At 35.0% G+C, this 24,697-nt stretch overlaps 1 long non-coding RNA gene across 1 annotated transcript in view; it reads left to right on the forward strand.

Annotated features, from left to right (window-relative positions):
* The window catches only part of LOC122238677, a 60,774-nt gene that overhangs the window by 35,073 nt on the left and 1,004 nt on the right, over positions 1-24,697 (forward strand). Inside the window, exon 4 of the long non-coding RNA XR_006217723.1 lies at positions 6,328-6,378. This is a non-coding gene — a long non-coding RNA (uncharacterized LOC122238677). The remainder of the gene's footprint in view (positions 1-6,327; positions 6,379-24,697) is intronic.

Here is a 24,697-nt window from a genome sequence, read left to right on the forward strand (position 1 = left end):
TGGTTAGACTACTATGTCACCAAATTAAATAGAGATTTATGTTTGAGGAGTCATATTTCCGCTTGGATTCAAAAAAATCTTTGTGAATACATTTCTCCAGCATTATACATTCAGTTGTTCACTATTGGAGACCTTATTTCTAAACAAGCAAATAGAATAAAAGAAAAGCTGCAGGCATCTTGAATTAAATTTTTTTTAATTTTTAAAAATTTTTAAATTTATTTTTGAGAGAGAGACAGAGCATGAGTTGGAGAAGGGCAGATAGAGAAGGAGACACAGAATCCAAAGCAGACAGAGCCTGACACAAGGCTTGAACCACGAGATCATGACCTGAGCCGAAGTCAGATGCTTAACTGACTGAGCCACCAGGTGCCCATAAATTGTGGCATAAATTTCCCAAAAAATGTAACATATTTTATAGGAAAAGTATGTGTTTTATCCCACTGAAATTATTTTCTTATAATTTTTAATTAATCATGAAAAGATTTCCAGAGTTTTACTTTAAAAATAAAATGGAAAAAACCATGGAACAATAGGACACACCCAGTATCTAGAAAGAAAACAGAATTATAATATAACATTTTCCCACATAATGCCCTTAAAATTGTGATGTTTGCTTGATATTGTCACTACCAGAGACAAAGCATACAAATTTTCTATTCTTAAATTTTCTCTCTACTTTTAAAAATAAAATCCATCTGGCCTCCTTAGGGAACCAGACTCCCTACCCATCCCCTAATATTTTTATCCAATTAAACACATATTTAATGAGATTATACAGTGTTATAGACATCTGGCCTCAGACTGTAATATATATTTCAAATTTCAAAGAAATAGAGGAAGTTATGTAATGTATAATCAAAACTCACTGACTCATAAGCAGATTTTTTTTTACTAGGTACCGCCCTAACTCAATGGAAGTCATTGTTCTCTTGTCAACCAAATCCTGATGAAACCATCTTCTTACAAAGAGGTAGTCTTTGTAAGTCTTCTTACAAGCAGGTAGTCTGGAGAGTGGGATGACCGAAGAGATCTTTCCTCCTCATCCCACCCACCCCCCCACATACACACCAAAATGCAAGTTTCTTCTGTTCTGGGAAGAGAATCTATCCTATTTGCTTTTGTTAAAAAAGAAAAACAAAAACAAAAACAAAAAAAAACCCTACTTCTTTCTTGAAAATATAAAATGTAAGTAATTCCCACTCATTCCTGGCCTCTAAGGAGGTAAGTATACATAAGGGACTGCGATATTAAGATTAAACTGTGTTCACCAAGGCTATACCAATTGATTACCAATTTTCAAAATCTTAGAACACAGTAAAATAAAGGTTAAGAATAAAATACTCCTACACCAAACATATAGCATCTCGTTGGTGATTCAACAGTATCTTACTATACTTGAGGTTCAAGGTTATTAATATCATTTTTTCATGGCATACCACAGTAGAAATACTAAGTACGTATCAGGCTGAATCTGCATAGACTCCATAAAATATCCTGGAAGTTTGATTTTTAAATATATCTCTTAAGCCAACTGATTTATTTCACAGTTGTTTCTAACTTAATGAAAGAAAAGTGACACAATTTGGAGCTATTCTAGGTCTCAGATTCAACATAAATGGGAATATTTTGAAGTGGAAAGCATAAAATCAATTATCACACTTAGAAAGTTATAAGACATATGTTGTTCAATATTGTCATGGTGATTGGTATGTGCTGTACAATTGCCTGCCTGGGAACAATCTTCATGCCTGATTTACTAAGGACAAGACCTTGGGCAGAGCTTTTCTCTTCTCAGTGTCTCAGTTTTCTTATCTATAAGGTATGGATAATAACACCTACCTCATAAAGTAGTTGTGAATATTAAAATAATTGATGTGATCCTTGATTTCCCATTTTTCTCATCCCTTGTGCACTTGATTATGAGGTCCTATTTGTCTTCCTCTGAACAAACCCCAAGCCTTTCCACTTCTCTCATTCTTCTCCATGCCTCCTCTCATTAAGACCACCATCATTTTACAGATGCAAAACTAATCTCCCTGCATCTCCACTTTTCCATTTCCAATTTATTCTCCAAAGTGATTATTTTAGAAGATTTAACCAAATTACATCCTCCCCCTTTAAAAACCTTTTAATAGGTTCTTTTTGCTCCTTAAGAAAAAACTGTAATTTCTTTTTTTAACTTAAATCCAAGTTATCTAACATATAGTATAATAATGATTTCAGGAATAGAATTTAGTGATTCATCACTAACATATAACACCCAGTGCTCATCCCAACAAGTGCCCTCCTATTAAGGACGGCATTGCCCATTTAACTCATCCCCCCACCCAACACCCTGCCAGCAACCCTGTTTGTTCTGTCTTTAAGAGTCTCTTATGGTTTGTCTCCTCCTCTGTTATCTTACTGTTGCTTCCCTTCACCTATGTTTATCTGTTCTGTTTCTTAAACTCCACATATAAGTGAAATCATATATTTGTCTTTCTCTGACTGACTTATTTTGCATAGCATAATACACTCTAGCTCCATCCACATTGTTGCAAATGGCAAGATTTCATTCTTTTTGACTGCTGAAAAATATTCTATTGGATATATACACCACATCTTCTCTATCCATTTATCAGTTGATAGACATTTAGGCTCTTTCCATAGTTTGGCTAGTGTCCATGGTGCTGCTATAAACATTGGGGTGCATGTGCCCCTTCGAATCAGTACTCCTGTATCCTTTGGATACATACCTAGTAGTGAAATTCCTGGGTCATAGGGTAGTTCTATTTTAAAAGTTTGAGGAATCTCCATGCTGTTTTCCAGGTGGCTGCACCAGTTTGCATTCCCACCAGCAACACAAAAGGGTTCCTCTTTCTCTACATACTCACCAACATCTGTTGTTGCCTGAGTTGCTAATTTTAGCCATTCTGACAGGTGTGAGGTGGTATCTCATTGTGGTTTTGACTTGTATTTCCCTGATGATGAGTGATGTTGAGCATCATTTCATGTGTCGGTTGGCCATCTGGATGTCTTCTTTGGAAAAGTGTCTATGCATGTCTTTTGCCCATTTCTTCACTGGATTATTTTTTGGGGGGTGTTGAGCCTGAAAAGTTTTTATAGATTTTGGATGCTATCCCTTTATCTAACATGTCATTTGCAAATATCTTCTCCCATTCTGTCGGTTGCCTTTTAGTTTTGCTTATTGTTTCCCAAAAAAGCCTGGACTTTCTAACAGGCAGAACATTGTCCAGCATAATTTATTTCCTCCACATCCACCAATGCCATCTCCCTACAAGTCTGCCGTTCATTGATTCCCCATCCTCTTGTCATTCCTCAAACCTGGCAGGTCCTTCCCCATTGCAGAGTCATGGGATATACTCTTCTCCAGGACTGATCCCTTCCACCAGCCCTCCACATGAACATCTCCTTTTTATTCCTGAAGTGTCTTTTAAATACAGCATCTCTTTTTACATGCCTTCCGTTACCATTCTATTTAAAGTGGCCACCGTATGTTACTCACTATCCCATTACCTTTAATACCAATTATCACTAATATTGAATTATCTTATTTATTTGTTGTCATCTGGCTAGTTTCCTCAACTTCTCAGGGATAAGACACCTTCTTCATTCTTCTACCCTCTGTGCTTGGCACAGAGTAGGTGCTTAACAAATAAGATGTGAATAAAGAAAAATTTTACCAGTATTTGTGACACTTGTAAATGCTCAATAAGTAGTAGCTTCTGTCTTGAGAACAACTTTTTTTACGACAATTATGTAAGTTACCATGTAAAAGAGTAAATATAAATAACTTGAGAGGATTGCTTTGGCATTCAAAAACTCACCAACTCAATGAATAAACACTGTGATTGTGGATAGCACTCAAATGGATTTTATCATTTGGTAATATATTTTGAAATCCTGGGAAAAAAGGCTTAGTTCAATAGAGATATGATTTAGTTTTATCTTTTAAAACTGCAGAAATAATTGTATCTGCTACAATTAGATACAATCTTTTTGGCTTCTTCATGGCTATGTACCTAACCCCATGGGTAAGCTCCTCATGGACAGGCACAATACACCACTTCTCACAAGCACACACACACACACACACACACACACACACACACACACACAAGTTAACATGCAGCTGAGCAGATGGTAGGTGTTCAAATATTTGTTGGTTGAATTGAATTTGATAGAAACATGAGACAATGCCACAGAGAAAGGAGATGGAAGATTCATTACTGAGAACCACACAAATACTTGCATACTTGCACAATATCTTGGACCAAGATTTTTCTGATTACTCAGTGACTCTAACCAACTGGACAGAATTAGTTTATTGACTGAATCACAAACAATTAGTTGTTAACTAAACATCAAACTTGTAGAAATAAGTATCCAGAAAAATTCCCCAGGTTACCCAAGGTGTGTAATGGTCCCTCTACATGAGATCTTTCAAAATTCAGGAAACAGGTACTTTAATATAATGTGAGGTGATAGAAATGCTCTTGGATGGGAGGGAAAAATGAAAATGACAGGAGGGCTGAAAAATGTGCCTAGACTTGATTGGAGCAAAAGGGAGATATATTGTCATAGCACAGAAAAAAAGAAAAATAATGAAGAGAGGTTGTACCTGATAGAAACAAAATCAAGTGACTAGATAGGGAATTTGAGGTAAAACACAATTTCATTTATAGAAAACATGAAGAGTTCAGAGAAAAGCAGACATAGAAGGCACAAAAAAAAGTTTTGGGAAGCTTTCATCATACTTCAGTATTCAAAATATCCTATTTAACCCTATTTAATATAATAAAAAAGAATATGCTTCAGTTTCAAAATTAAGTCTTTGATTTTTAAGATGTTGGTAAACTTTGCTCAAAAAAATTTACATTTCAAAAAAGAGATCTAGATAAATGACAATTCAGAGATCTAACAGATGAACTAAAATGTGCATTTTAAATGCAAAAGCTTTCATCGATACCTTAAGATCTCTGTGCTTTATCAGAAATTTTATAGAATAAAATATCCTATCTACACAGCATGTATAGAACTGAACAGTTTCTAATATTCCTGCAGTTTTCAAAGATCAAATCCAAATAATATCTCCATTGATTAAATCTTTCTTCTCAGGATCAAAGTACATTATTGCTTGATAAAATTCATTTGTTACACTTTCTCAGGTGACAATACATGTTATGTCTATTTTGTAGAATAGGAAATTGAGCAGATTTTGTGAAATTTCTCTAAGTTAAAGCAATGAATCAAATCAAAGAAAACAGTTATGATCTCAGGCCTGAACCCTGCTCACAGGTCTTTTCTCTCTTATTGTCAATAACTAAAATTAATATAAAATTGAGCCACTCGTTAAATTTTACCTACTCCTTGTATGTGGTACTATACAATAGGTTCAATTAAGTGAAAATTTTAAAATTAAAAGTTAAATTATATATTTTATCATTAACTCCAAATAATTTTGTTCATTGGAAAATGTAGCCTTTGGGCCTTTCTAGAATAAAATACATGAAAATGGACACATGTGTTTGGGTGAAAAAATTTAAGACTGACTCTCCTCTTTCTTCTTAAAACTCATATACTTGGGCTCCTGGCAGAAGTATCTGAAACTCAAAGATTACTGATTTTAAACTCTCATGAATCTGCAAGTGCATACTCAGCCTCTCTGGCACATTAGACATTACAAAAAGATTTTCTGAGAAGCTTGTTAAACGTCTAAGCATCTAAGTGGTTCTGATCCAAGTAATCTATTTTGAAAATATTTGATCTAGGAGTTAACAATGCACTCATAAAAAAAACAACAAAAATGTATAACACAGGAACAACACACAGCTATCAATGCACAACAGATGTTGCTACATAGTGAATTGTGTGGTCAATAGAGTGTACAGTCACGATCAATACTTGCTCCACAGGGTTGAAGTTCTCCAATTTACTTAATTAAATGATTCTCCCTATTTGCTTTCTTCTCGTGGAGGTTTAAGGAACCAGGCATCTAAAAGAATGAAATGTGTGACTTCCTACGTCCCATAAATAAATAAATAAATAAATAAATAAATAAATAAATACCTAGAGAAGTATTCTTCTAACTAAAACTGAACTAAATCCTACAAGTGATCAATCCAAGTCTGCTTCTGATCTTGAAATTTATAAACAGTTAGGAAAACCTCTCTTATACTCTTCCTTCAGAGTCTGGACCAAAGGCTATACTCCTTTACTTATAATTCCCCAATAAGTAGATTCCTGGTGCTTTCAACTTTAAATTCAAACTCTTCAGAATGGTATACAAAGTTTTCATGGTATAATCTCTACCTCCCTTTCCAGATTCCTATTGGACCACTACATCACCCTGACACTGACACTACTCCAGCCAAAGTAAGAGGTTTTGAGATTTTAAAACAAGGAAATGTATTGGTTAACTTAAGAAAAGCCTCATATTGGCACCTAGGTGGCTCAGTCAGTTAAGCCTCCGACTCTTGATTTCAGTTTAGGTCATGATCTCAGAGTTGGGTTTGTGAGATTCAGCCCCATGTGGGGCTCTACACTAACAGCACAGTGACAACTTAGGATTCTCTCTCTCTCTCTCTCTCTCTCTCTCTCTCTGTCTCTCTCTCTCTCTCTCTCTCTCTCTCTCTGCCCCTCCCCTGCTTGCATGCTCTCTCTCTCTCTCTCTCTCAAAATAAATAAATAAACTTTTTTTAAAAAGCCCCACAGTGTAATGGGCTTTACAATTGGTTGATAAAGTGATTCTCTGATAAGGTAAAGAACTTGTGGTCTCTCCATCTCTAGGCTCTATCAAGTATTAGATTCATCCTAAGACTGGTTCTCCTGAAGTTGCATAATGTTGTCCAATAGCAAAGGAGGCTAAATGCATATTTCTATTCATGCAGCAGGAGACAAAAGGAAGCTTCTCACAGTTTCTTTAAAGATTAAGAAACTTCTTTCTCAGAATTTCCCAGCAAGTCCCTCTTTGGGTCAATTGGTCCAGATTACTGTAAACATGTCCATCTCTGAACCAGATACAAGCTAGTAAAATCCATGTTCTCTGGCAGTGCCATGCAAATCACATTCTTTTGCTTTCACCTTGAATTTTTTCCCCTCAAAATGCTTGGCCAGATCTTACTCATCTTTTAATACTCATTTCAAATGTCACCTATTTTTAAAAGAGTTTCCTCATCATCTTACCCCCTCCTTAAATTGATTGAGTTGCCTCCTTTGTACTCCCAAACACCCCATAAAACCTCATTGTAGTTTATTTTCTCGTCTAAATTCCTAACAGCATGGACCATGCATTGTTCATCTCTATAATCACAACACTTAGCTCAGTGACTATTAGTAACTAGTACTTATAGTAGGTAACTAAAAAAATATTAAATTAATTAGTGGGAAATAAATGAAAACCTCATCACCATGAAAAACTCTCCCTAAGTAAAACCAAGAGCTACCCTGTAGTTATCCCTAACATTCCTGTCATTCAAGGAGAGTCAGGTAGTGACACTAGCAAGGAAGTGTCTTGAGAGCAAGAGGGTTAACACTGGTTATATACTCAATAAATTTGAATAAATGCACACATACATAAGAAAGAAAGAAAGAAAGAAAGAAAGAAAGAAAGAAAGAAAGAAAGAAGAAGCAAAGAAAGAAACAAAGAAACAAAGAAGGAAACAAAGAAAGAAAAAAAAAAAGAAAAGAAAAACTGAATGAATGACACATAAATGTTATAAAGTTCCTACAAAACAGAAATACAATTCTCTGACAAGTCATCCTCTGGGGAGGAATCAAGTCATAGTTCTAATGTGAATGACCACATTTTGTAAACAGAAAACTGATAGTTTCTCTTCTCTGGGAGGAAATATCCTACCTCACTCATCTAAACCTCATTTCACAAACTAAGTTGCCCTCATTGGTTTTACCAGTCTCTTAACTTAATGGTTTTCTTGCTCTGTTTTTCAGAAACATGATTTCCTAGAATAGGAGCTGCATTAGGGTAGCAATGGGGTCAAGAGTCTGACCAAACAGCCAAGGATCCCAATTTCTCCTCCTGTTTTTATTAGATATGCTCTGATTTTTATCCATTGTTTTACATTAAAGCTCTTTAAGATTTTATTCTAATTTTTAAATCATTAATTAAAACACTAATCAAAATGGCTAGCATTTATTAATTGCTCATGTTATATCAGGTTAAATGTTTACCATGGATTATTATGGCTTATAAAAACCCTATAAAATGTGTACTATTACTATTCCCATTTTTATAGACTTGGAATATGAACTTAAATGAACACTCTAATGGTGAAATTATAACTTAATAAAATTTTGTGGAGATTAATTTGATAACATACATTCAAAACTTAAGATGTTTATGTCCTTTGAAAATATTAACTCATTATCTTTAAGTTATATGGGCAGCAATATGGACCAATAAGACCAAGGTATTTTTTTGATAATTATGGCCTGCAATGGTTATTTTCATTCTATATAACTTATAGACAATCATTCTTCCTCAGAAAAAAATATGCAAGATTAGGTCATACGTTAATCAAGGTACAGATGTGTATATTTTAAGTATCTAGTGCTCCTGGGACTTCAGCTTCCTATTACAAGCTTTTTGGCTCAAGTTTGCGTGAAAGTCCAATTACTGCACAAAGCTGCAAAGTGTTATAAAAAAATAAGAGGTATAATCCTGAAAAGAGAGAGAGTATTGGGATTGGACTAAAGACAATAGGTAACACGGTACAAAATAGATCTTGCAGCTACCAAAATACATTAGAGTCCAGCATTGAAATAGTAAGCCTTTATTGGAACATTTAGAAATTTAAATTATAAAGAGGTGAGCTATCTCAATAAGAATTTGCCTGTAAGCTTAAAAATGTGCTCAACCCCCATAGTAGTAAAGAACTATGAATTAAAAGCAAGATGTCATGTGTTGATTATTCAGTTATCAAATATTAAAAAGAATGATAGAAGTCATTGTTCAAAAGCAATAAATTAGAGAAATGGACATTTAATATAAGGCACAACTGAGTATAAGTGCACGTAAACTTTGAGGGGGTGGATTTTGACACAGTTTATCAAACACTTTTTATTAAATATTTTTGCATCCCCCTCCATCCTAAGAAATAATCAATGAGGCGCACAAAGTTAAAAGAATTTATATCTTGGGGCGCCTGGGTTGCTCAGTCAGTTGAGTGTCCAACTTTGGCTCAGGTCATGATCTCATGGTTCCTGCAATCGAGCCCCACGTCAGGCTCTGTGCTGACAGCCCAGAGCCTGGAGCCTGCTTCAGATTCTGTGTCTCCCTCTCTCTCTGCCCCTCCTGTGCTGGTGCTCTGTCTCTCTCTCTCTCTCTCAAAAATAAATAAATGTTAAAAATTTTTAAATTTATAAATAAAAAGAATACATATCTCAGTATTATTTACAATGCTGGAAAAACTTTAAGCAACTTCAACATCCAAATACAGCAGATTGATTAAATAAATTATGCTACATTCAATAGTGAAATGCTATTATCCACTCAATAAAATTTAATGACAAGGAAAATGCTAAAAATACTTAGCAAGTGTTTTAAAAAAGCAGTCTTTAAAATAGCATTTACCGTATGAACTCATTTGCATTTTGAGAAAAAATAAAGAGACTGAAATGTTGCATGGAAAACTCTGATTAATAGAATTTAAAAGATCTCCTGTATTTTTGAAGTTTTTTCAATAAGCGTATATTGAAATTATGCCCTAATAATTTGGAAAATAACTGAACAGAACAAATTCAGGGCCTACTGAGATAGGAGAACAAAAAGGGGATGACCACAGCTAAACAAAGAAGTGGGCTAGGAAAGGACATACTTACACATTTGGGGAGCAATGCATTGAAGAGAAAAGGGATAGAAATGAATAAATAGCCCTCATTTCTTGCATTTTGGACCAAAACAACTCAACCATACTTTGGTGTCTTCAACTGACAGATTTAGGACAAACCAAAATACATGTACTGAACACTATGAGGCAGGTTTGCAACTTTGGAATCCTTCCAGGTGCCGAGATTGTCTCTTCCTGAGAGAAGCAGTCATTAAAATGAAGACCTACTACCAGTGGAGTATGAAGTTTTCAGAAAACACTGTCCTCTGCACTGTTGAATCACTTCAAATTAGCTAATACCCTGCTAATATCCTTAATAAGCCTATTTCTTTAGCCTAGAATCCTAAGGATGACCTTGTCTGTGGTGAGAAAGAGGGAGAAGTGAAGAAAATCTTTCCTATGGCTCCCATTGAGAATTATGGATGTCTGATTCAGTTAAAAGTAAATAAATTCCTCAGAGTGCAGAGCAATCTGCTTCTGATATCAAACTTCAAGGCTTCAACCAAAGTACTTGATGGTGTCCCCATCATAATAAGAAATGTTATCAATGGGGCTCCTGGGTGGCTCAGTCAGTTGGGTGACCGACTTCAGCTCAGGTCATGATCCCACAGTTCATGAGTTCAAGCCCTGCCTCGGGCTCTGTGCTGACAGTTCAGAACCTGGAGCCTGTGTTGGATTCTGTGTCTCCCTCTCTCTCTGCCCCTCCCCCACTCTAGCTCTGTCTCTGTCTCTCTCAAAAATGAATAAACATTAAAAAAAATTTTAATAATAAAAAAATGTTATCAATAAAAAAATATTTTTTTCAATGTTTTTTCTTAAGTATTTTAAAGTAAGAATTTTTTTGTTGTTATTAACTGGGTAAACATTCATCTCTGAATCATCAGCACCTAGTACACAGCTTAGATCATAGGAAGCATGCAATACATGTCTACTGAATGGATAAACATTTCTTTTCACTTTAGATTCCTAAGGAATCTTTGGATTCACTCAATCCTAAGGATCTCTAGAAGTCACTGAATCCTAACAAGTAACTTACAGGGGTGCTTGGGTGGCTCAGTCAGCTAAGCTTCCAACTCTTCATTTCAGCTCAGGTTATGATCTCACAGGTAGTGGAATCGAGCCCCGCATTGGGCTCTGCGCGGACAGTGTGAGGCCTGTTTGGCATTCTCTCTCTCCCTCTCACTCTGCCTCTCTCCCATTTGCTCTCTCTCTCTCTCTCTCAATATAAATAAACATTAAAATTTTTTTAAAAAATTTTAAAATAACTTGTAATCACTAGTCATAAAACATTTAGATGACTTTAAAAAAATTATCTTTTAAGTTTTTTTGCCAATATTCCTATTAAGTATTTTTAATGTCTTCATTTCATTGTATGTATTTCTCTCCTTGTGTTATGAGGTTTAGAAAAAAATAAGTACACGGGACTATCTTTATCTTACACTGGTAACATTTATCCTTCACCTATCTTCTTATAAAGTAGGATGGTAGGTCTTTCAGCTTCAATAGAAGAGTCTCAACTGGCACATTTGTCCCCATCTTCACTTTGAGAAATAGTATTAACTGATACACTTAAGGTTAACATGCATATTTAGTTTTTAATTTTTTTTACTAGAGCATGCAGAACGTATTATACTGCATGGTGAAAATTTAAATATGGTATATTCTGAGAAATCCTGCCAAATTCCAGTCCCTTCTTTATGTTCTCAGTGTTCTTCACAATCTTTAGTAATTTCATTAAACTACGGTCTTCTTTAATTTTGTCTTACTTATTTCCTGATGTTAAAAGGGTATTAACATAAGTTATAAGCTCAACAGAGTTTTTTTTTTCCCTTTCCTATTTTGAATGTGTCAAGTTTCTATCAATCTCATTGAGTTTGATCTCCATTCAAAAGTTGACAAGGCTAGATTAAATAACACTATCAAGCCATGTCAATTTTATTGGCTCATAGAAAAATAGAGTTGGAAGGAGCCTTAAAGGATACCAATGACTGTCCCCCAAACAGGAATTTCCTCTTCAGCTTTTCTATGAATGATCATTAAGAGTCTATTTAAACATGAGCAGTCATGAGGAACTTTATATGCTGGACATTGTGATATGCTTCCAGACATCATTCAGTGGATGACTTGTTGCCCAGCTGCCACAGTGCTAAGAGTAAACAGGCTTCTCCAGGGATAGCCTCGGCTACATAGAGCTACCTTGACCAGCGCCATGCCCATTTCAGGATGCCCACAGTCAATGATAGATGTAGGAGTAAGAAGGCCCAACTGAAAATGTACCTTCTTTAAAAAAATACAAAACACAGTAATTTTACCTACTGGTAATCATGATCAAAATGATGTCCAGAAAGTTGAGTGGTCCATCTGGAACTGCCTCATCCTTGAGAGAAAATTCAGGGTGATAAGGAAGCAATCTGAAAACACTTCTCATATCATTCTCTACTTGCCTCTATCTTGAAATAAATATATATTTTTTAAAAAACACAAAATAAAACTCTTCTGTGTGATAATTTTATGTAAGATTTCTTCTCTCTAAAATATGCCGAGAGCTGGGTGGTTGTCAGTAAAGCATCTGACTTTGACTCAGGTCATGATTTCACGGTCTGTGAGTTCGAGCCCCATGTCAGGCTCTGTGTTGAAAGCTCAGAGCCTGGCTTGGATTCTATGTCTCCCTTTCTCTCTGCCTCTCCCCCATTCATGTTCTGTCTCTGTCTCTCTCAAAAATAAGCATTGAAGATTTTTTTTTAAATAAAATAAAATATGCCTTAAATCTTCCCTTCTAAATACACACATTTTCCCTCCAAATTAAACATTTTTTTCTAAATTTATAGTCTAAGTTTAAAATCTAATGACATACTTACTAGCCATGTGGTTCTTGGCAAGTTTTTAAAACTCTGAGTCCCTATTTTCTAATCCTAAAAATGTAAAAATACATCCTACAAAGTGTATTTTGAGAAATAAATAAACTATCACATGTAAACTGACACAGTGGTTAAGAGCACTGGAGTCAGATGTCTGCATTTTAAGTCTAATAAAGTTACTTAACCTTGCAAGATATCATTTTTCCCATACATAGATTGGAGATAATAATAGCACTTCCTTTATGGCTATAGCTATAAATTTTATATTTATATAAATGAAATAATCCACATAAATAATTTAGTATAATGATTGCTTAACTATTATTAGCTCCTATTATTTTTTAAGAACCTGGAATACAACAGACACTCAATAGTTGTTGGTGCTATCACTCTCCTCTCTATTCCCAACCTCTATATCTTTTATATTTAACTATTCTCTATGGAACGTCCTTTAACTATCCTGTTCTTATCAATAATGATGGGTAAGGGACACATATCTTTGGGGTTTTTTTGGCAAAGAACCCTAATTAAAAACCTCTTTGATGCTTTAGTCCAATTTTTCAGGATCTTTCTCAGGATTTTTTTTGAAAACTTCATCCAGTTTAACACCATTAACTGGTGCTAAATGAGACCCAAGATAGATGGACAAATAAATGTAGGCAATTTTTTACATAGGCAGCACATGTAATATTTTATTTAGCATAACCCTGGCTATCTCTTTCTACCCAAAAGGTAAGTATTCTTGAATAAATATAATTTTTAAAGAATATAAGCATATTAGTACATACTTTAATGATTCTCAAACAGCATGGATGGGATTTAAGAAGGGGAAAGAAGTCCTTGTGATCCAACATAATCTTTCATGGCTCATCAGAGCTTTCACTATGTCATTTTCTTTAATTCATACTGATTACAGTTGCTTTTTTTTTTTCTTAATGAACTACTCTTACACAAAATTCTTTGACCAGTCATGTACTTTTTTAAAAATATGCCTTGTTATCAAGGCATAAGTTTACACAAAGACAGTTATTTAGTGTTAGTACTTTTCTCTAATTCCAATCTGACCCAAACACTAACTCTGCTATTAGTCATAAATGTTCTCATTATTCTTGGCAGACCACCAGGCACTATAAAAATAAGTTAATTAATTATCAAATCTTATTAAATTCCACTTTAATTCAATAATGTTTTGACTTCACAAATTTCCTTCAAAACTAAGAAAGATGATTCTGAATTAAAATACAATTTATCAGGGCACCTAGATGGCTCAGTTGGTCAAGTGTCTGAGTCTGGATTTCAGCTCAGGTCATGATCTCACAGTTCATAAAATTGAGCCCTGCATCAGGCTCCATGCTGACAGCACAGAGCCTGCTTGGGATTCTCTGTCTCCTTCTCTCTATGCCTCTCCTTCTCTCTATCTATCTATCCCAAAATAAATAAACATTTAAAAAAATAAAAATTTTCTAAATTTCATATTAAAAAAATACAAATAAATCAAAATAAAAACGCCATTCTTTCTCCACAAAAATAAAATAAAATAAATAAAAATTTTCATTTTCCCATGATGCTAAAATGCTTCAAATATTCTTGGGCTAAATGATAGCACATTAGTTTTAGAGTAACAAGTACCCCCAACAAATTCCATTATGCTAAGACTAATTAAAATTCTAACTTAGGGTAAAGTCAAATCAATCTATTCAGAAATAGAGTTATCTATTGTTACTCAGCATGGCATGATGGAGACAGATTAATCAAACCAACATCTATACATGCATAGACTCTTTAAATAACCCTAACTTCTAGATGCCTCATTTCCCACTTTATCAATAAGGAACAATATTTTCCCTCCTGACAAATCTGCAAGTTTCTTTTGAAAATGAACCATTCCCATCAACTTTGAAATTAAAATTCCTTAACTAACAGAATGACAAAAGATAAATCTCCTACTATGTATTGGTAACTTGGAAGTCAATGAAAGCACTTTAAATAGGAAGGAAATATAAATAGGGAACTGCAAGGAGAAGTAAGTCCACTATTATATTTGGAGACTTCAACATCTTTCTTTCAGTAGGAATAATTCAAATGGAATGCAGAATACAACAAAAAATCTAGCTGTATTTATTACAAATGTATAAAACAACCTCACTGAAAGGGGTGAGGGAAAAGGTACTGCCTGGGTAACTCTGGAAATGAATGGAATCTATAAAACTAGAACCAAAAGGAACTGCACATAAGAATTGTACTCTAGTTGACAAAGCTGTTTCTCTGGATGTACAGATTAACAATTCAGACTGCTATACATGAACACTGGAATTGAACAATTAGAAAAGTGGATGGCAGTGGGTGGGAGCCAGGTTTCTCACTATTGGAGTGGAAATTCACAGACAAGTAAATGTAAGAGGCTGCAATGATCCACATAATAATGTATTAGAATTGGAGCCATCAATAAGAAATTTTACTCGTTACATATAGAAGTATGTATGTATGTTGTGTGCGTATTGTGTGTGTGTGCATGGGTTAGAATATACACATACATTCTATACTCTTCCAGTTGAAGGGGCCTAGAAGTAATGGCATCTCAGTAGCAATAAGAATACTTAAGGCCCAGATCTTGGTTTCTAATACCATTTTTCAGGAAAAGGAAACAGAGAAATGGCTGATTCTAGGAATGGAGCAGGAAATATATGAGGTGAGCTCTTGTAGTGACAGAAAGTAAGTTCCTATGGATTATTCAAAAAAAGGCAAGATGTGATGATAGGGGTATGTCAAACAGGCAAAAGAGTCAACTAAAAGAGATTCCAATGGCCAAAGTGGAACTACTTGAGCAACAAAATTAAGTAGTATTGGATTACAGCCCGAAGTATAAAATAAATATTATAAGTCTATGCTGATTTATACTGCTATAAATAAATTGCTAAATTAATAAATGGAGAAAAGACAAATCTCCCTTGCAGAAGAATTCTAAATAAATGTATATAAATACTCCACCTTACAGGAAGGGAAGCAAAACTCCTTGCTCCTTCAGTGTAGGCTGCCTATAGTAACTCCCTTGCAAAGCGTACAGTATGGAAAAGGGAAAAAAAGAGTAACTTTAAGGTAGAGAAACCTAAAACCACTGTTTCAGCCAGGTGATCAAGGTCAACATCAACAGTTGTAAATCATGTTGACAGTATGTGCCCTTGATATAATGTGGTAAAAATGGCACTTTACCTCTGTGATCTTCCTCCTAAAAACCCACAACCCCAGTTAATTAGGAGGAAATGTTCAGAAAAATTCCAAAAAAGGGACATCCTACAATATACCTAACCAGTACTCCTGACAATTGCCAGCATTTTCAAAAATAAAGCAAGTCTGAGAAACTGACACAGCCAAGAGGAGCCTAAGAAGACATAACAATAAATGTAATATGATAAACTGGATGGGACCCTAAAGCAGAAAAAGAAAGTCATTTAAAAAGGGATAAATGACATCTAAATGACCTGCTACTTTAATTACACTTGGAAATCAACAGACCCATGAGGCATATGAAAATAACCAAGATGAGCTCAAAGTATGTACTGAGCCTTAAGCCTTCACTATTTAACCAAGAAAGCATGAAAATAAACCAACTAAACATTCAATTCATGAGAAAGGAAAAACCTAAAAATAGAAATATAAGAACAACAAAAGAGGAGAAATAAAATCTTAAATATTTTTTTAAATCCACAAATAAAAAAAGAAAAACTAGATCTATCAAATAGTCTAAATTTTATTTAAAACATGACATACCTCCAGCAATTTGGTTTACTTTAGTTTTGCTTTGTAAAGAAAAAACACTGGTATATATAAGAAAAAGAAGAAATGAAATTTAACAGGTAAAATTATATGGTTTTGAATTGTAATAGGTAGACTGAGGGAACAGGAAGTAATTTTAGATGCAGACTCTGCAATGCACAATCTTATAAGCCAGCCCACAAGTTTACAAATAACTTGTAGATGAGTTAAGTATCACATGAATACTTATACTACAACTATAAGTAGAGCCAGTTACATACAGGAGGAAAAACAGGATATTTCAATAACATGAAAGCCAAATAAGGAGAAAGTTTCCAGAAACAATGGTTAATCAGTAAACCAAACCACAGTGAGATCAGGCAGAATGGATTCAGCATGGATGGAAAGCCAGAGGGTCTCTTTCTGTACTACAGTCTTTGAAATGGATACACATGAGGGGCACCTAGGTGGCTCAGTTGGTTGAGTGTCTGACTCTTGATTTTGGTTCAGGTAATGAGCCCAGGATCATGAGCCCAGGATCATGTCAGGCTCTGCACTGAGCGTGGAGCCTGCTTAAGATTCTCTCTCTCTCTCTCTCTCTCTCTCTGCCACTCCCTCCCCCCTCCCCCCAGGAACACATGTGTGCTCTCTCTCACACACGCATGATAAATCACACTCGTGTGTGCTCTCTCTCTAAAACAAACAAAATAATAATAAAAATTTTTTAAAAAGTGACTGGTTGCCCAAGGTTTGTCAACAAAATAGCAGGTCAATTTTCAAAAAACGGAGCAAGAGAAACGGAACAGACAGAGGAAGAAAGACGAAGAAGGAACTAGAACAAATACAATCTGGTTCCCTCTAAGGAAGCATCATCACAAGAATTCCATTCCACTAGTTTTCACAGACTCATACTATCTGATGAGTACCTCAAAGACAATTTTCTGAAACCCCATCATTTTACACATGGAAACATATTCCCAGATGAGGAACAAGGAAAGTCACACATTTAAGAAGAAACTTCAGACTCCAGACTTACAGTCCAGTTATTATTCCATTACACAGTATAACCTCCTATTTACTCCAACAAAAGATATAAAGTAACACTCCATGATCTTTCATGGATCTTTCATGATTTTTTCATTTCTTTGATATTCTTATTTTTTGTATGTCTTGAGAAACACCTACATTGCAGAGGGGTAGGAAAAGAAAGGAAAAGAAAAAAAAGGAAGCTATCTCCAAACTCCATTTGGTTCCATTTCTACAGGGCCATTTCTGCTGAACCCAAGGCATTCAGATTCTTGAATAGAAAAGGTCTTACAAAGTGCTGTCCTATAGGGACTTCAGCACATCCATTCTGATCCTAATTCAAATGCGTAAATCTCCTCAAAGCCCCCAGTAACAGGACGTAAATACAGCTTTTGCCTTTCAGTACAAGATCAAGACACAATTTAAAGCACTTTGTAATACTCTCAGCATCCTAGTCCCCAGGCCTCTGAGAGCACATAAGGACACAAACCTGCCACTGGCAATGTTTTGCAGTTCAATTAAGCTGGAAGTAGGAAGTAATTCTAAGAGTCTGAATAGGTTCTTGATGAAAATATTGGTTAGGAAAATGATTGTGCCCTCATGCCCATCCAGCACATCTGGCAGGAAAGGATTGTTACTTTATTTGCATTCCATGAACAATTAAAAAAGTAATTTGCAGTTTGGGACAAACAAAGAAATGTGAAATAGCAGTTGACTTACTGAAAGCTCCTCCATTAAAGAGTAAAACTGACTGAATGATTTTAAAGTATATTTTTTCCTTAAAACCTCCATTAATTGAGTTCCATTACTTTATGATTTATTGTGGTTTGATATTTATCTTTGCACCAAGTAATTCTGCAGAAATTGGGGGTTGGAGAGAACTGTACTATAGAGAAAAGGGTTAAAAGACATGAAAGGGAAGAGGTTTACAAAGATCCAGTGGACAAAGGGATCACAATAACCTGGAGGGAGGTAGAGAAGGAGGAAGAGAGAAGACAGAAGGTAGCTGACAAGACTTGCCACAAACAGAATAGAAAAGAAGGCAACACAGAAACTTTGGTTTCTTTCTTTTCACAGGAAGGTCAGGAGGTTTGAACAGAGGATTTGCCAGTAGTCCAGGCAGATAAGCATGTAGCAAAGTCCGCATCATCTTAATGGTATTTCCTACAGTACTGAATAGAATGGACGTCTGATCCTCAGCTAAAGCACCTTGCCTATGAAGATGTACTATCTTTCAGGCACATGGCTGAGAGGCAGGACATTTACAGGTTCAGATTTTGCTGACCTAAAGAACTACATTTACCTTAGGAAATTTCTTACCTAATATCTGGTATACTTCATTTCTCCTTGTTAATTAATGTTACATGGAGATAATTCTGCTTAAAAGTGTTTAGAACTCTATTTCAGATGTGCTCATGTGTTCTAGAAGCAGTGGTTCCATTCTGTCAACTAAGTATCTGTAGATCAGGAAGTGAGTTGCAAAGGAGGCAAGTTTGTTTGGAACAGGGTTTAACCCTGTAGTAATGAACATAGGAAAGTATAACCTGCTGAGTTGCAATATGGGGTACACTCTTATTTCAGGACTTCCCCTGAATGTGAGACTCTTTTTCCATTAAGTAACCTAGGGAGAATAATCGCAAGATCTGTATACCACAATCCATACCGCTTCCAACCCCTTTTCAGACATTACTAATTAATCACAGAGCTCTTTGCTGCCTTAGGCAGGACTCTGCTTCATCATAGCATTCAATTGATTAAGAGCTGGCTTGAGAGTCAAAGAAATCAGCTTTCCGCCTGTGATCTATCCCGTTCTCTTCTGAGGTGCCTTACTCAAAAATAAGTAATTAGTAACTGCACTCAGTCCAAATACTTAGCACTGAAAAATAAAACTAGAAAAGTTTAGACAACTACAAAACCCTCTTTAAAATTGCTATCAGGCTTCCTACAGTGAAAAGTTCTATTTTAAATTCAGTTTTTCCGTAATAAACATGTAGTTGTATAGTATTTTATAATCTTCAAAGATACTTCATATACAGATTTTTTTATTTGATTCATATTGCAACCCTGTGTGATAGAGGACAGAATTAAAAGCAAGAAACAGGCAGAAGATAAGAAAATGAGGCTCCAGTAATTTTGCTTTGAGGATTTTGAAAGGCAGAAGTATTTCTGTTCCCACAGTGCAAGGTGGGGCTCATGATTTCTCCTCTTCTTAATTTAGCATGAAACAGTCTCTTCAACCTGATTTACTTATGTGGAACTGCCATACCCACGGTTCTTCTTTGTATTTCTAACTCTGTCTTTCTGAGACTAAAAATAAAATTGAAATCACAACTGTTCCATGATCTGAAGCCAAAATTTGGTCTTAGAAACATAAACAATAACCAAATTAATATGCTTGAAGAATACTTCTACTCTCACACGCTTTTTACTATACAGAAAATCAGATGCATTTTTCCTAGATCTAATACATTTCAATACAAGTGATCTTAAGTATAGGTGATTAAACCAGACATTTGTCACCACAAATTGACATCAAAGACATCTTTGTCCTCTAGTACAAAAAATAAAAATGAATCAGTCTGAATAAAAACTGAGATCCTTTCAAAACTTCAACTCTCCCCTCCTCTAGTCATTTAGTATAGACAACACACACCAATTGATCCCACTGAGCTCCTTATAACTTGGTTTTTGATTGCTAAAGTAAACTTGTTATTTGTATATACTACTGTGATATCCTTTATTACAATGATTCAAATTATGTATGGTCCAAAAAGAAATCAAGTCCTGACTCACGACAAACAAAAACCTAGTATAGAAAACCCCACATATTCAATCAAATTAATTTCTCTCATTTTAAGATGTACTTTATTCTAGATACATCTTTTCTTATATTCTATGTAAGTTTTCTCCTAGGATTTTATTTTTTACTGTGAATCATTGCCAGCAAAAATGCACTCTCATGAAATCCAGCTTACAGAAATGCTAGTTACATTAAACAAATTGATCTCACTCCACTCAAAGTGCCTACCTTATTTTTCTATGTCTTCCAATTTAGTACCTCCATATTAGATTTGAGAGATTAATAACAAAGTTAGAAATGTAGTTTCTGGGAAAAGTGTCCATGTCATTGTGTTTTTATTCACAAACTGTTCAGGAGTAGGAAGCCTAGAGCCAGGAGGAGGATGTGACCACGGTGTCATTTAATGATGAGTAAAAACAATTCAGAAATGTTTCCTTTTAAACACTATTTAAACACTATTTCCTTTTAAACACTGATGGGGCGGGGGATGTAGCTAGAGAAGTAAGCAGTCGTGATGACTACTGACAAATTTACCTTACCGGACACATCACAACACCCACTTGATATGAAATGCTACTCACAAACTTCACTACTTTCCAACATTCAGTTAATGTGAGATGAAACTCACATTCAGTTAATGTGAGATGAAAGGGTATAAATAAAGTGTTTTTACTTGTGAAAGTGGATACTTGCTCATTATTCATTTGTACTGTTTTCATTTGTATTGTTTTCATCATCAATCTAATATTTACTCACTGATATGGGGGAATTCCCTAGTAGGATAAATAAAACATTATTATGCCAAGATTTATTTACTCGGTAAGTTTTTCAAACCATCTTCTAGCAACAAACTTCCTGTTAGCAAACTGAGAAAACCAAAGCTGGCAAAAGCCCACTCATTAGTTTACAGTTTTGTGTACACGATGCTTGAACTTTTGGCTCTTTTAACTTTTGAACTTTTCTTTTCTTTTTTTTTTTTTTTTTGGCTTTTCATTGAAGTATTTATTCTATTCACATTTAATTAATTATGATATATCAATATCAAACATCTTGCTATTTAATTTTTCTTTCCTAACTGAACTATTATTTCTTTTTTATTTCATTTTATTTTAATCCCAGTATAGTTAACATACAATGTTATACTAGTGTCAGATATACAGTACAGTGATTCAACAATTTTATATATTCCTCAGTGCTCATCAAGGTAAGTGTACTCTTAAGCCCCCTTCACCTATTTCACCCGTCCCACCCACGCACCTCCCATCTGGTAATCATCTGTTTGTTTTCTATAGTTAAGAGTCTGTTTCTTGATTTCTCTTTTTTTCCCTTTGTTCATGTGTTTCATTTCTTAAATTCAATGTATGAGTGAGATCACATGCTTTTGTCTTTCTCTGACTGGCTTATTTCACTTAGCATTATACTCTCTAGATCCATTTGTGTCTTTGCAAATGGCAAATTTCATTCTTTTTTATGGAGGAATAATACTCCATTGTATATATATACCACTTCTTCTTATCCATTTATCAGTTGATAGACATTTGGACTGCTTCCATAATTTGGCTATTGTAAATAATACTGCAATAAACATAGGGGTGTATATATGCCTTTGAATTAACATTTTCATATTCTTTGGATAAATACCCAGTAGTGCACTTACTGGACCATAAGGTGGTTCTATTTTTTATTTTTTTAATGTTTATTTATTTATTTTGAGAGAGACAGACAGAGAGAGTACAAGCACGGGAGGGGCAGAGAGAGGGAGAGACAGAATCCCAAGCAGGCTCCACCCTGTCACCAGAATTCGATACTCCGACATGAGACTCAATCCTACAAACCATGAGATTATGACCTGAATCAAAATCAAGAATTGGATACTTACTTCACACCCGAAAATCAAATAACCCAGTGAAGAAATGGGCAGAAGACATGAATAGACACTTTTCCAAAGAACACATCCAGATGGCCCACAGACACATGAAATGATGCTCAACGTCACTACTCATCAGGGAAATACAAATCAAAACCACACTGAGATACTACCTCACACTAGTCAGAGTGGCTAAAATGAACAAATAAGGAGACTATAGATACTTGAGAGGATGTGAAGAAATGGGAACCCTCTTGCACTGTTGGTGGGAATGCAAACTGGTGCAGCTGTTCTGGAAAACAGTGTGGATGTTCCTCAAAAAATTAAAAATACATCTACCCTATGACCCAGCAATAGCACTGCTAGGAATCTACCCAAGGGATACAGGAGTACTGATGCATAGGGGCACTTGTACCCCAATGTTTATAGCAGCACTTTCAACAATAGCCAAATTATGGAAAGAGCCTAACTGTCCATCAACTGACAAATGGATAAAGAAGATGTGGTTTATATATACAATGGAATACTACTTGGCAATGAGAAAGAATGAAATCTGGCCATTTGTAGCAACGTAAATGGAACTGGAGAGTGTTATGCTAAGTGAAATAAGTCAGGCAAAGAAAGACAGATACCGTATGTTTTCATTCATATGTGGATCCTGAGAAACTCAACAGAAGACCAGAAGGGAGGGGAAGGGGGGAAGAAAAGTTACAGAGAGGGAAGGAAGCAAGCCATAAGAAACTCTTAAATACTGAGAACAAACTGAGGGTTGATGGGGTGTGGGGAGAGGAGAAAGTGGGTGATGGGCATTGAGGAGGGCACCTGTTGGGATGAGCACTGGGTGTTGTATGGAAACCAATTTGACAATAAATTACATATATATATATAATATATATATATTATATATATATATAAATTACATATATATATAATATATATATATTATATATATATATATATATATTATATATATATATATATAAGAATTGGATACTTAAACAACTAAGCCACCCAAGTGCCTATTTTTAATTTTTTGAGGAACCTCCTTACTGTTTTCTACAGTTGATACACCAGTTTGCATTCCCACCAACAGCAACTGAGGGTCTTTTGCCTACACATCTTCACCAACGTTTGTTCCTATTTTTTATTTTAGTCATCCTGACAGGCATGAGGTGATATCTCACTGTAGGTTTTGATTTACATTTCCCTGATGGTGAGTGATGTTGAATATCTTTTCATATATCTTTTGGCCATTTGTATACCCTTGGAGAAATGTCTATTCATGTCTTCTGCTCATTTTTTCATTGGATTATTTGTTTTGTTTTGTTTTTTGATGTTGAGTTGTTTAAGTTCTTTATATATTTTGGATACTAACCTTTTATTGGATATGTCATTTGCAAATACCTTTTCCCGTTCAGTTTTGTTTAATGTTTTCTTTGCTATGCAGAAGATTTTTATTTTGATGTAGTCTCAATAGTTCATTTTTGCTTGTTTCCCTTGCCTCAGGAGACATATCTAGAAAGATGTTGTTAAGGCTTATGTCAGAGAAATTACTACCTGTGCTCTCTGCTAATATTTTCATGGTTTCAGGTCTCACATTTAGGACCCTAATCCATTCTGAGCTTATTTTTGTGTATAGTGTAAGGAAGTGCTCCATGTTCATTCTTTTGCATGTAGCTGTCCAGTTTTCCCAAAACCATTTGTTGAAGAGACTGTCTTTTTCCCACTGCATGTTCTTGTCCCTTTGGTCAAGAGTCATTGGACATATAACTGCAGATTTGTTTCTCAGCTTTCTATCCTGCTCCATTGATCTATGTGTCTATTTTGTAGTTCCATACAAATTTTAGGAATGTTTGTTCCATTTCTGTGAAAAATGCTGTTGGAATTTTTATAGGGATTGCATTAAATTTGTATATTTCTTTGGGTAATATAGACATTATAACAATATTTGTTCTTTCAGCCCATAAGCATGCAATATCTTCCCATTTGTTTGTGTCATCTTCAACTTCCTTCATCAATGTTTTTTAGTTTCATAGCACAGATCTTTCACCTCTTTGGTTAAATTAATTCCTAAGTATTTTATTCTTTTCAATGCAATTGTAAATGGGATTGTTTTTTGTTTTCTTAATTTCTCTTTCTGCTGCTTCATAATTGGCGTATAGAAATGCAACAGATTTCTGTCCATTGATTTTTGTATCCTGTGACCTTACTGAATTCATTTATCAGTTCTAGTAGTTTTTTGGTTGAGTCTTTAGGGCTTTCTATATACGGTATCATGTCATCTGTGAATAGTGAAAGTTTTACTTTTTCCTTACCAATTTGGATGCCTTCTATTTCTTTTTTCTTGTCTGATTTCTGTGGTAAGGACTTCAAATACTACACTGAATAAGAGTGGTGAGAGTGGACATCCTTGTCTTCTTCCTGACCTACCAAAAAGACTCTCAGTTTTTCACCTGAGTATGATCTTAGCTCTGGGTTTTTAATATAAGGCCTTTATTATATTAAGGTACATTTCCTCAGGGTGCCTGAGTAGCTCAGTAGG

The sequence above is a fragment of the Panthera tigris genome, chromosome B2, assembly GCF_018350195.1.
Source record: "Panthera tigris isolate Pti1 chromosome B2, P.tigris_Pti1_mat1.1, whole genome shotgun sequence".
Taxonomy (NCBI): Eukaryota; Metazoa; Chordata; class Mammalia; order Carnivora; family Felidae; genus Panthera; species Panthera tigris.